Source organism: Odocoileus virginianus, chromosome 2 (assembly GCF_023699985.2).
Source record: "Odocoileus virginianus isolate 20LAN1187 ecotype Illinois chromosome 2, Ovbor_1.2, whole genome shotgun sequence".
NCBI classification, from domain to species: domain Eukaryota; kingdom Metazoa; phylum Chordata; class Mammalia; order Artiodactyla; family Cervidae; genus Odocoileus; species Odocoileus virginianus.
In genome coordinates, this window is record NC_069675.1 from 29,099,983 (window position 1) to 29,113,937 (window position 13,955).

General features: G+C 43.9%; 1 long non-coding RNA gene across 1 annotated transcript; it reads left to right on the top strand.

The window, feature by feature from the left end:
• The first annotated feature begins 865 nt into the window (after positions 1-865).
• Positions 866-12,152, top strand: LOC139038718 (uncharacterized). Its single transcript, XR_011491804.1, has 3 exons — positions 866-1,095; positions 8,125-8,302; positions 10,085-12,152. It is a non-coding gene; the product is annotated as an uncharacterized lncRNA (long non-coding RNA).
• The last annotated feature ends 1,803 nt before the right edge of the window (positions 12,153-13,955 follow it).

Sequence of the window (13,955 nt, forward strand, 5' to 3'; positions counted from 1 at the left end):
TTGCAATAAATACAAATATTGGATCATTATGTTGTCTCTCTGAAACTTATATAATGCTATATGTCAATTACATCTTAATTTTGAGAAATGGTTAAGGTGGTAAATTTTATATGTATTTTACCACAATAAAAAATACTGGGGAAAAGATAACTACTAAGAAGTTCAGAGAAGTACTATTTATAATACTTGCCCCCAAATGGCCAACAATTGTAGAATAGATAAATTGTTGTATAGTCACACAGTGGAATTCCTTACAGTAAATAGAATAAACAAACTATTATTGCTACTGTGAAACATGATGTTTAATGAGAGAAGCCAGGAGCCAGAAAGTGTACATATTATATGATTTCATTTATTTTAAGTGTAATATAAAAATAGGCAAAAACTAACTTGTTCTCTTACAAGTGGGGCTGGTGTGCACCCTGGTGGGAGTAGGGGAGGTTAGTTGCTTGAGGAGGGAGGAGGGCTCTAGGATACTGGTTGTATTTGGGTCTCAGTCTGGGTGCTGGATGTTGGCCTGAAAATTCAATGGGCTGTACACTGATGTCCGCTTTGTAGGATGTCAATTATACCTCAAGAAAAAGTTAATATAGTAAGAAACTTTAAAATAAAAAGTTCCTATATAACCCCTACTTTATTTTACAGATATGGAAATTGAGGTTCATAAAGTTTAAATGAAGTCACACGGTCACACGGTTGTCAAGAAACAGAAATGAAAATGACCATGGTGTGGGGGCTGCAAGTTTTGCACACTTTCGCCTACACCTCAGCGTGATTGCTTGTTATTTCCCTAGCAGAGTTCACCAGTTTCAGTTTGTGCTGTTTCTCAAGGGCAGCGGGGGGAGTGGGGAGTGGGAACCAGGGCAGAGGAAGTAGACTCCCGAACAATACATGCAAGGCACCCAGCCTAGAGCCTGGCACGTAGAAGAACCTCTATAAACGCTGTGTCCTCCCCCGCCCCCTTGCCTTTGCAGGTGAAGAAATGGAGAGGATGTCAGGAGTGCTGGCGGCTCTGGGCGGACAGGGCCCACCTCAGGACGAAGTGGCCAGACTGGGGCCTCTCCCTGTCCGTGGGAGAACCAAGCTCTGCTGCAGGTGGGTATGTGGAGGGAGGGCTTCAGATTCAGGCTCAAATTCCCTGCTGTGTGCAGGGCAAGTGAGAAGCAAGATCAGGAAGTGGGGGTAGAGACCCAGTTTGGGAAGGGGAATTCCCAGCACCTCAATGGCCTAAAGTGTGTGTGTGTGTGTGTGTGTGTGTGTGTGTGTGTGTGTGAGAAGGTGGGCCCTTCCGCGTGCTCTCTGCTGCCGTTCTTGCTGGTTGCTTTTTTCATGTTTCATGTCGTCTGAGCAGGGCAGAATAAACACTCCTGCTTAGACACAAGACGACCCTGCGCTCTGAGCTCCTCATCACTCTTAGAAACCTGTGTTTCTAAGGTCTGGAAACCAGTATTGTTCCTTTTGTGACTCCCAGGTGGTTCAGAGTTAAAGAATTTGCCTGCCAAGGCAGGAAACAGGGGAGAGGCAGGTCAGGAAGATCCACCTGGAGGAGAAAATGGCAACTCACTCCAGTATTCTTGCGGGAAAATCCCACAGCCAGAGGAGCACGGTGGGTTACAGACCGTGGGATCGCAGAGCCGGACACAACCGAGTGCGCGCGCAAACACACACACGAATACGCTCGGGCACACACGCACACCATTCCTTTAGCCAGAGGGGCAGCAAAGGTTTTTCCCTTGAAGCGTCCCTACGAGTCCTGGATTTCACATCATGACGGCGCCACCTAGTGGCTTCTTGTGGAAGCCCAGCCCGCCCTCTCCCTATTGACTCTGGGAGCGAGGGGAGGAGTTTGGAAAGGTTCCAAACCCTGCCCTTTACAAACACAGCTTCCAGGAGTCGCTACGCTGCCAGTTCTGAACAACTCAGCCCTTAATCACATCCTGTCCTGAGTTGCCCTCTGTTTCATGTGTAATCATTTTAAATCATTTTTTTCTATTCAATTAGACTAAGGTTTTGAGGCTAGGGCTATTTGAATCAGATCGCTTTAGATTTGGATGGGAATTTAGTATCCTCTCATCTGACCCACACGGTTTTCAGACATGAAAGGAAGATGTTGAGGGGTGAAAGGAATTGCCCAGCAACTTAAAAATGAGGTTTGGGCCAGAGCCCAGATGTCCTGAAGAGTCCCAGATCAGTACTATGGTATTTCTTTGTGTCATTCATAGGGCTTGCATATAGTAGGCACCTGGCACAAATAGGTGCTCCACAGATCCTGCCTGACTGACTGTTGTTCTCACAAGCCTATTTGAAAAACGAAGTGAGTTTTCAGTTGTCATCTGGGCCACTGCCCAGCTTTGTGCTTCTTGAGAGTTCTGATCAATTAAAGTGGTCACTCTCCCCATAGCAAGCCACTGCCTTTTCCATATAAGGCACACAGTGTGGGTTCAAGGGGAAAGGAAATGAAGAGGAAACACACACTTTAAAGCAGATATCCCAATCCCACATCCATTCAGACCACACAGGCTTCGTGGGTTCTAACTCAATGCTTCCCAAACTTTGATGTGCATCCAAATCTCCCAGGAATCTTGTTAAAACACATACTCTGATTCTCTAAGTCTTGAGTGGAAGCCGAGATTCTGCATTTCTAACAAGACCCTAGATGTTGTTGATGCTGCCCTTTGAGGAGCAGGGAGCAAGGATGCTCTGGACCCCCATCTGGTCCAGCGTGTCCTAGAGTGCCAGAAGCCCATGCTGAGCCTCTCCTTCCACTCAGACTTCCTCCTTCCTGATGCAGTCCCTCAGACTTCAGACCCTGACTTCAAGGAAAAAGGAAAGGGGCTGAAGCAATTGTGAGCTCCAGGACCCCTGGGTGAGTCGTTTCAAGTCCCTTTCCTCATCCCATTCCCCACTTCTCCCAAAGACCCTGCCTTCAGACAATCTGAAGAGGAAGGCAAGGTTGAACCACAGCAAAACATTGAACAGAAAGCTGGGGGTAGACCTGCTGTTGACATGCCTGACAGTTTTCCTGAGGAACAGGCCTGCTTGGCTGCCATTTTATGTCTGGGCGCTGACATCCCTGCAAGCCACAGAGTTCTCTTTTTAATATAAAAGAAACTTTAACTTACATAGCTTAATTATAAAATATATATTACAGATTACACATATTTTCATTTTTACTATTCTTTTGCTACCACTAAACACACTCCAAAAAATTCATTAATGTTAAAGAAAGAAAGGAAATTGGAATTTACTGAGCCACTATTAATGCTATATACTATTAATACCAATACTGTGGTATTTTCATGCACATTATCTCACTCCTCACAATGCCCCTGCTTGCACAGGTGTTATCACTCTATTTTATAGATAAGGACACTGAGGCTCAAGGAGGTTGGATAACTTATCCAGGACCACCTAGCAGTCATAGAAGCCTGGATAAATTTGATTGAAAAGTTTCTTTTTATTATAATGATAGTAAATACTAATATTTGCATCGTGTTAAACCATGGACCAGACACTATTCTAAGCACGTACATTAACTCATATAATCTTCACATCAACTTATGAGGCAGGTACAGATGAAGAAACAAAGGCACAGATAGGCCAAATTTCTTGCCCAAGTTCATACAGCTAATAAGTGATGGTGCTGGGATATCAATTCAGGCAGCTTGACTCCAGAGTAGTACTCTCAAATAATGCTGCTTATTGCCTGTCAATTTCCTATCAATTTCTTAAATCTCACAATTGAGTGGAAGTCACAGCCCCCATTGTTATGTCACCCTTTTATTATTCAGTGTATACTGTACTGCCTGGAAAAATTCCCACTTACCACACTAGTAAGGACCTACATATTTGTTTTCAGCTAGGATTGTCTAGGGCTTTGGACCCTCTTTGTATATGATGAAGGCTGGGATTTCCTTGGAGAACCTTTTTCCCTATTGGTTGGAAGTTGAAAGAGTCAGAAAGAGTTTGGGGAGTCATATGCTTCCCAGATGGCACTAGTGGTAAAGAACCCGCCTGCCAATGCGAGAGACAAGAAACCGAGATTCGATCCCTGGCTCTGGAAGATCCCCTGTAGGCGGGCATGGCAGTCCACTCCAGTATTCTTGCTTGGAGACGCCCATGGACAGATGAGACTGGTGGGCTACGGTCCACAGGGTTACAAACAGTTGGACACGACCGAAGCAATTTTGCATGCATACTTCTCTCTTGATTTGTCATCCTATCCCACCTTGTCCAGCTGGCCTAAGACAGAGACAAAAGGATGAGGCTGGCTGGCCTGCAGGAGTCCACTCTATAGACACAGTAAATGTCAGGTGTGTGCACAGGACCCTTTCCTCACCGACAGGGAATATTTTGTCACTTTATTGTTTTTCAACTCATTTCCTACTTACCTATCACTCTCCCAATTCTTGTTTTCCTACTAGCAGGAATTCAGACGGGGAAGGGAGCTTCATATTTCTGAGTGCACAGAAGTCGTGACCTTATAGTCAGTCCTATCCTAGTTCTACCTCTACCTGTGTGACTGAGAGCAGGTTATTTGAGCTTTTTTTAAACTTTCGTTTCCTCACCTGTAAAAGTGGGGATAATGAGAATCTGTCTCAAAGCTTTGCTGCATAGGAAAGGTGAATTTAAAGTGCTTTGCTTATCATAGGCCCATCAAGAGTATTTATTAATATAGTTTATAAATACATCCCTTCTGAGTGAATGAATGAGTTGAATGAATATAATGGAAGGTTGGCTGAGAAGTCTAGCCTGATTTCCCCCAGACCAGCAAACAGCTTCCTTAACTTCTTTAAACATGTACATTGAGAAATGTGTTATTTTGGGTGAGAACTGGGTAAAAAGAGAGCACTAAAGGTTGTTTGGGAGAGCTCCAAGGACAAACTTCTTCAACTTTATAGCTCTACTGGGGGTTAGGCTAACTCAGCAACTGGGGAGAGGACATGCCTCTCAAATCCTTCTGTGTCTCCTTGCTGACTCAGCTCTGAATTCAAACCCAACCAGGGCTTCCCACTGGAAGCTTCCAGAATGACAGAATCCATTTCGTTGGCGAGGGAGAGCGAATAAAGAGGGGAAAGGGGACTGTATTATATGGTGGCTTTCTATGAGCAGAGCAAAGTAATTTCTTTTGTTGTCTCTTTTGAAAGAAAAAAGTTATTGAAGAAACTTAAGGCCCTCTGGTAATATGAGTGCACCTACTAGTAAGACTGAAGACTTTTTTGAGAAGAAGTAAAGTCTGAAAGCAGAAAACAGCTCTTCATGTCTCTGAGAAGATAACAGAGTTTAAAATAAGATGGTCAGTTTTTTTATTGGTCTTTTTTTAATGATTGCTAATGTCTACTGAATAGGGTATTTTCATAATGAACGAGTGTCTTGAAAACCAGTTTATTCTCCAAATCAAGATACATCTGGTTTACTGATTTTAACACCCTTGCTTTTTTTTTTTAATGGGTTGTGTTTGCCTTGTAAAAATAAAATAAAATACAATTAACAACACCCATATGCTCAATGCAATGAGCATACGACTAGTAAGTTTTAAAACTTCTGGGATGGATTTCTAATGTGATTACAATAGGTCATAAAAGTGGGTGAGAGAAACTAGTTTTCCAGGTTAGGGTGTCTATTTACCATCTACTGGCACTATGACATTTTAGAGTAAGACAGTAATCATCTAGGAAGAAATGACTACTGTTGACTCATCAATCCATGAACTTGCCACTAATTACAGTGCCTCAGTTTCCCTATTTTATAAAATGAAGTTGTCACCTGCCTGCCTCTCTGGAGTGTTTGGAAAACCCAAGGAGATAATAACCTGAGTGTTTTGAAAAAAACAGAATACAAATGCTGAATAATAATAACAGGGAGTCTTTAATAACAGGGGTCCTTTAATAACACTCATCAAGTATAATGACATTACTAACCAGTAGGAACAGGACTCTGTCTTGTTAATCATTAGTTCGCATCATGGGAAATTGGTGGGGGATTGGCATCTTCTTCAGGTTGGTTTTGGCGCCTCAGGAGGCAGAGCCCTTAAGAAAGCTGGTCTCTCCAGCTAACACTTGAATGCCTTTAGAAGGACATCGTGCATGCAGGTGAGCGAGGAGGGGACAGGCGCCTCAGAGTTCAACTCCTTGTCCACGGATTTTAAATTTTCCATTCCTAGGTGGTTGGGGGAAAGAAGGAACAGTACTTTTGAGACCTAAAAAAGTTACAGGCAGGCTGGTCTGGCCGATGGGCCAGTGTGGCCACCCAATCCTGCCACAAGATGGCGACAATCCAGCTGGAAACACCTGCCCGGGCCGGCCCTGTGGGTTTCCAGGCGGGGAAGGGCTTCCTCCCTCAGACACAAAGGGATCCTTCGAACCAGGGAAAGGGGAGTTTGGGTGCTCGCAGAGCGGGGATTGGGAGCCTTTGCCGCGAGAAAGTATGCCGGGGGAAGTAGGGCGGCTACCTTCTTACTCTCATAGGTTTCAACTTTACAGGACTTGAAAAGCTCGAGGGGAATTTGTGCAAAAGCACCCGAGAAATTCCAGGTTTGACCCCCTCCTCTGCCTAGAGGAGCGTCCAGATGCTTCCCGTACCGGCGACATTCCCGGGATTCCGGCAGGGGGAGCGGGTGCTTCCCCGGGCGGGGCGCGTTCAGCCTGGCCCGGGACCCGCTGGGAGAGAGGCTGGGACCCGGCCCGCCCCGTCCCTAGGCTCCTGAACTTTGAAGCGTGAGACTTCTGACTTGAGCCCCCGAGAGGGATGCGCTTGTTGTTGTTGTTTAGACGTGCTCCTAGGCTCCAAATCCGGGCAGCAGCCACAAAAGGCGCCCCCCCTCTTTCGCGGCACTTTTTGCCTGGGAAAAGGTCTGCGGGCCTTCCAGGGGTTGGCGGCGGGGCTTCTCTTTGTTTTCTTTTCTTTTCTTTTGTCTTGAATGCAAGGAACCGCCACACCCGCGTTTGTCTCAGTCGGTAGTGAACTCGCTTTGAAACGCAGAGCTGTTAGAAAACTCAGATTCTCATCTCCAAATCGCCCTGAGGTATGCTGTGTATGGGGGCTGCCGAAACTGCACCTGGCTGGTCTGGCTTCCATTTGCAGCCTCTAGCCTGACTGCGGCAGCCCCTGGCAGATCTCTGTTCCTCCAGTCCGGGTGTTGGCCAGCGCTGGGAAGCAGAAGGGGAAGCCCAGAACAATGGGGTCACTGGCTTCAATTGGCCATTTATCTGCCCGCCCTTCTGGGGTCTGGGGTGAGAGTAACAGAGAGCTTTGATTGAATTTGTGCCACAAACAATTGATGGCCTTATTTAAGCCTATTTACCTCGTTTAAACCAAGGTTGTGTACTCCTCTGTCCATAGAATTCTCCAGGCAAGAATATTGGAGTGGGTAGCCATTCCCTTCTCCAAGAGATCTTCCAGACCCAGGGATCAAACCTGGGTTTCCTCCTGCATTTCAGGCAGATTCTTTACATTCTGAGCCACCAGGGAAGCCCATTTAAGCCTTATACACTATTATTATCTTCATTTTACAGAAGAGGAAACCAAGGTTTAGAGATGTTGAGTAATTTGTTTGCCCACAGCCACACAAGTCTTAAAGAGTGGGGCTGGGATTTGAATACAGATCCTTTCTGCTAAGCTCCAGGTTGTAGTACCTGCTTCGGGTAGCTCCCACAGCAGCACTGGGAGACAACAGGGTCAAGTATAAGGACATACGTGATGCTGTGATGGTGCTTACATCTTCTGGCCTTTAGATGTGTGCTGGGCTCGTCTGGCCTGTCTTCTTTCCTTCCTTCCACAATTGCTTGTGTGTGTCGCTTAGTCGCTCAGTCATGACTGACTCTTTACCCATGGACTGTAGCCCACCAGGCTTCTCTGTTCATGTGCTTCTCCAGGCAAGAATACTGGAATTGGTTGCCATTCCCTTCTCCAGGTAAATTCATATAGTAAAGAATCCTCCTGCAATATGGGAGACCTGGGTTTGATCCCTAGGTTGGGAAGATCCCCTGGAGAAGGGAATGGCTACCCACTGCAGTATTCTGGCCTGGGAGAATTCCATGGATGGAGGAGTCTGGCCGGCTACAGTCCATGGGGTCACAAAGAGCCAGACATGACTGAGGGACTTTGACTTTCACTTTTCTTCAGGGGATCTTCCAGACCCAGGGATTGAACCAAGGTCTCCTGCTTTGAAGGCAGATTCTTTACCTTCTGCGCCAGCAGGGATGCCCCTGCAATTGCTTATTGAGTGCATATTATACACCAAGGATCACCTAGGCACTGAAATATCACAGGGAATGAGGCAGATGACACTACGTAACCTTTGGTAAGTCCCTTAATATTCTAGTTTTTAAGCTATTGTCTCTCACCCCAAACCATCTTCTATATGTGACTTTAAAATACTGCAGCTGGGGACTCTGCAAACCACATTTCTTCTTTGCTGCAGCTCTCTGTTAAGCTCTGTCAATAGGGGTGCTGGAGCGAGATTCAAGGCAGGAGGAAAAGGCAGGCTTTCTGTTGGCTTGCTATCCCTATCAGTTTCACCCCAGCATCAGTGGTAGGTTGTGGCCCCCATGTTCCTTTAGTATCTCTATAGAGTATCATTGTGCCCCTCAGCTGTATGCACACCAAGGGTGCAGCCACCCCTCTGCAGACTGAGCCTGGGCTCTGGGGGCCCCTCCTCTGACATCCTAGGTTTTTATAATCCAGTCTCTTTCCTTTGCTTCCTGGTTCTGGGATGGTAACTGCTTAATCCAGTTACTATCTCTGTTACATCATTGTTCCCTTTTTCCCCAGTCCTCTAGTACATATAATGGGTGATGGACTGGTAAATATTTAATAACCAATGCTCCAGGAAAACAATAAGAAACTTGATTTGTAATGTGTACTGATTTTTGTAATATAGATCATTCACCATGTATAATTTTTAACTGCCTACATGGCATCGCTGAATTTCACAAGTTGATGTGAACAGTTTGTGTATATAGATGCCTGCAACCAGTCCCCTAAAATGAATTCGTTCTGTTGAAGGACCTAGTTTGCTTCCTCTTTCCATGACTGGGTCCTGACAACACTTAAGCTTCTGAGAATTGATTTTTGTTTTTATTATAAAATGGAACTACTACAATTTTTTCCACCTAACTGACAGTTGTTGGGATTTTATGACATAACACATATAAAACACTCTGCAAACTACGCTTTAAAATTGGGGACTCTCACAATTTGGGGGCATTTCTGCTGGAAGGATATAATGCCGAGACGATAAAACTGGGCAAAATATTTTAATGACAGCTCACAGAGGTGTTCCAAGTACCTTTAGAACTCAGGGTGACTTCAGACCAGGTGTGGAGTCTGGTGACTCAGAATCAGAACTGTGGTCATGGCAGTAACTGGGCTATGATGTTACTATGTGTACTGATCAGTTTTTCAAGGACTCTAGGACTGGATATTGTGCAAATCGAGAAAACACACAAAACCAAGGGACAAACGATTGATATCATTCAACTAATAGCACATATGTTGAACAGCATTGAGCTTTTACACTTTGCACTACTCAGTTGTATGAAGGAAATAAAACTTCTTTATCTTTCCATAACTGATCTAATCTTGTCTTCAGATTTTCAACCCATGAGTAATGAGAGAAGAAAATAATCTTTACATTTTCAAATCACCAGTATCTCCCTTTAAAATAATGGAGATGTTTAATATAATAATCTCTTAAATAATCTCTTTTTAATGACTCTGAGTTTGTAAAATGCTCAGTTCTAAATAGATAGCCAGTGGGAATTTGCTGTTTGATTCAGGGAACCCAAATCTGGTACACTGTGACAACCTAGAGTGGTGGGATGGGCTGGGAGGTGGGAGGGGGTTTCATGAGGGAGGGGACATATATATACCTCTGGCTGACTCATGTTGATATGTGGCAGAAACCAACATAATATTATATTATCCCAATAAAATAAAAAGATACCTATGTAGGTTAAAAAAAAAAGAGTTTGGCATAACTGAGAACAAAATTTTACGTTAAAGAAAAAAGTAAAGTCATAGGGAGTACTCAAAAGAAAAAAAAACCTCAGTTCTCTCCATTTCCTCTCCCACTCTCATTTAGGTTACTGTTGCTGCATTTGGGGAAAGTGGGAGCTTACATGACTTCATGGCACGAGGAGAGAGGAGGACTCAGATCCACATGTCTCCTGCTTCCTAGCCTGGCCGCTGGACTGGTCTTACCCAATCTTTTGTCGCTTACTGGCACACACACGTGGAATCTGAGTTCTCAGACACTTCCTTCTGATTTGAAAAAGTACTACATATGGAGGTTTTTTCCATCCTGACTCCAGACTGGCTGTTCATTCAGACCTAAGCCCCTTTCTGGTACCTTACTAAGGCAGTTGGGAACTCCTGTATCTCTCTATGCCACACACAGGCTATAGAGAACTGCCTCTGCTCTCCTGCCTTCTCTGGGACCACACCATCATTTTCCTAGGCCGGATATAGAGAAGCTAAAGGCTGGGCTTCCAGAGGCCTGCAGCCTCTCCAAATCATGCCCTGGGAATGGAGTCACCAAATTCAATTAACTTGGGCTCCCCAGTGCCCAACCAGATGTCTCGATAGTCTCCTCACCTTGAAGTTCAGCCAGGAAGGAGGGACTGGAACTCTGGCATTGGCATCTGAGCATCTCCGTCTCCCTCTGGATCTACTGTCCTTCCTTTCCCACACTTATACCTCTTCAGATTGAACGATCCTCACCATAGCCTCCTATCCTGGGGACACCAGGCCTCATGAAAAATGGCTAAAGGAGTATCTTCTCTACCTCGGTCTGGGTTGATGGTGAAGCCTCAGTAACTCTAAGATCTATGAGTTACAGAAGATGAAAATACATAGGTTTAGTACTCTCAAAATATTGTATATGAATACTTCATATGTATGAAATATTCCCCATTATATATGAATACTTCAAAGCAGAAGATCAACAAAAGTAGAATACAGTAACAATTTTGACTAATGTTCTACCGATAGCATTTTCATAGCTTAAAAAAAAGATCCTTGGCTCCTCTGCTTACTAAAGTCATGCATACTTATTGTAAAACCAACAAAACAACCCAAAATACATTTCTAAATGTACAGTGAGGGCAGGAGAGTTCCTTAGTTCTGGATTGGCCAAGGACCACTGCTCACAGAACAGCACAGCTTACAAGAGATTTCTCCTTTAGAAGGTGCCAGGGTCTAGGGGCATTGTCCTTACAACTGGAAATCTCTCTTCCTTTGGAGAGTTGGAACCGAGCAAGGATATTTTCCCTCGAGTTTGGGGATTATGAGCTTGAGAATAAGAATATGACCCAGGGGCTGAACTGGATGGTGGGATATATATGAGGTGTAGGGGAATCGTGGATACAAAATTCAGTATAAATATGTTTCTGGAACCAACCTGGATTGGATTTCCAACTGAGCTTCTGCTATATCTTTCTTTATGAGCACAAATGCATCCTAGTTTGTTTGGGTGTGTTTTACAGTGTTTGATGACATTTATATAGTGGGGTAGGAGTGTTCCTTCTCAGTGACAATATTCTGGAAGTATGATGGGCTGATGGGTCCCAATATAATACAAATACTCTGATAAGTACCATGTGCTTCACTTCCATTCTCCCTTTTTATCCTCCAAACAGCACCTTGCAGTAGCTAACTGTGTGTAACAGATGAGGCAGCAAGAAGTCCCCAGTAGGTGAACTGATTGCCTCCAATCTCATAGAAGGTAGAAAATAGAACTGGGACCACACCAATGTGCACAAGGAACATTGCACACCATCAAGCCATCAGCCACTGAAGCCGCCCCTGGCAGCATACCCTGAGGGGAACTCAGGATGAAGAAAAATAGCATGCTAGCCTTAGACAGTTAAGATATATATCAAAGGAATAATTTAGGTGAGCCCAGACTCTTGCATCTTCCCATATATAGAAAAGCATTGAAATTATAAACTCGAGATGTCTGTTTTTGTGTGTGTGACTAGCAGTAATCTTTTGATGTTTGACTACATTTTGTTCTTTTTTTTCCCGGCAAAAACTACTTATCCTGGCTCCTTTCTTACCTTTTTGAACAGTCCAAAAAAGCTATCTGAGAGGTTATCTCCCAGACTATAGTCCTCTGTATGGTCCCAGAATAAAACATGACTCAGTTTTTAGGCTGTGCAGTGTTTTGTTGAGTTATTCTCAGTTAATACCTAGGACGCCTAATTCTCAGTTCCAGGTCTCTTTTTCTCTGCACCAGGTTGACCCCATAAGGCAAATGAGGAAAAGCCAACTAGCTTTCCTTTGGTCCCTTTTGGAGGCTGGGTGTTTCAGAGCAGAGCTGAGGTTTGCCAGCCTTTGTGCTGCTCTGCCCCAAAGTCAGGGGATTAGTGTAGAAGTCCCAGTGACCAAATATCTGAGTTGGCTTTTGTGTTTTCCCCCATCCTTCTCTCCCACTTTACAGATGACACAGCTGAAACCCAGGGAGGCAGAGTGTGGATCAAAGAGGAACTTGAACAGGGGAACACAAGAGGTTACAGTACATGCTCAGTTTGGAGGGTCAGGGTATAATTAGTGCAAGTGGAGATGGGGAACAGAACCACCAATAACTAAAGACATCCCAGCATTCCTGGGTTCTCAGGAACCAAAACCCTGAGGGTCAGAACCCAGGCAGTTCTCAGTAAATACTAAGTCAGTAATTTTGCATGTCCTTATTGCAGTCTTCCTTCACTATCTTCTCTCCCCCATCAAGCTCAGGGTTCTATTTCCTCCAAGGAGTAAAACTGCATTATATATAACATTTGTAATAAAGGCCTTGATAAGCTTTTAATAGCCAAAAAAAATGGATTAGTAATTACCAGAGAACTTTTTTGATTTCTCTTCAAATATTACTACCTCTGCAAATTCTTTGGGGGGCAGTATGACTGTACGTGTTAAAATATTTAAAATGTCTATTAGTAGTATAGTACTCGTAAGTCCATCCCTGGGGTCAATTATGAACTTAATAAGAGAAAGAAGGAGCGGGTTTCTCACAGCTGAATGAGATCTCTGTTTCTGTTCTATTCTATTCTGGATGAGCAACATTAGCATCACCTGAGAGCTGGTTAAAAAATGCAAATTCCTGGGTCACAAACCTACTGAGTCAGATATTCTGGGGGTAAAGCCCAGCAATCTGTACTTTAACAAGCCTTCCAAGTGTTTCTGCTTCACCCTCAAGACATTCTTAGTCTGGACTGTATACACATTTCCCCTACTTTTGGTAAATAGAATGTTCCTATGAAACCTTTTGAAGCCAATATTGTGTAAATCAAAGAAGCAATTACCTTAGGAAACATCTTGCTCACGGATGAAAAAATACATCAAGATAAAGCACAGATACTCACAGATGCAGTTCAAAGCTATGGCTTCAAAGCTTGAGGCTGAGATGCTGAATGTGGTTCCTGGGGAGGGGGCTTGGTGGTGCCACTGTCACTACTCAGGGTGAAACTCTACCTCTTTAACTGCTCCCTGTGAAACAAATGCTTAAGGTTATTTTAGCTTTTCACCATTTTCTGTAAAATCAAAATCCTCTCTGGATTCTTGTTGTTGTTAATAAAAATAGGTACTAACATAGGTCATTCATAAAAATGAACTAGCATAAAGGGAAAGGGAACTTTTAAAAATTGTGGGATACCTGTATTACTATCACTTGGGAATATTTTAAAAATACTCATATTCAGTCCCTACCCAAGAACATCCAAATTAGAAATTCTGAGAGTGAGACCCAGGCTTGTGCATTTTTCTGTGGTTTCCCCAGTGGTTCCAATGTGCAGACAAGGTTGAGAATCACTGGCACAGAGATATCTCCAGAACATGGTACTATCACTTGTGACTGTTTTACTTATTTATTCCACACATAGTGAGCATCTACTCTGTGCCAGACCCTATACTTCTTACCATACAAAGATGAATTGCCTTAAAGAGAAACAGACAAACAC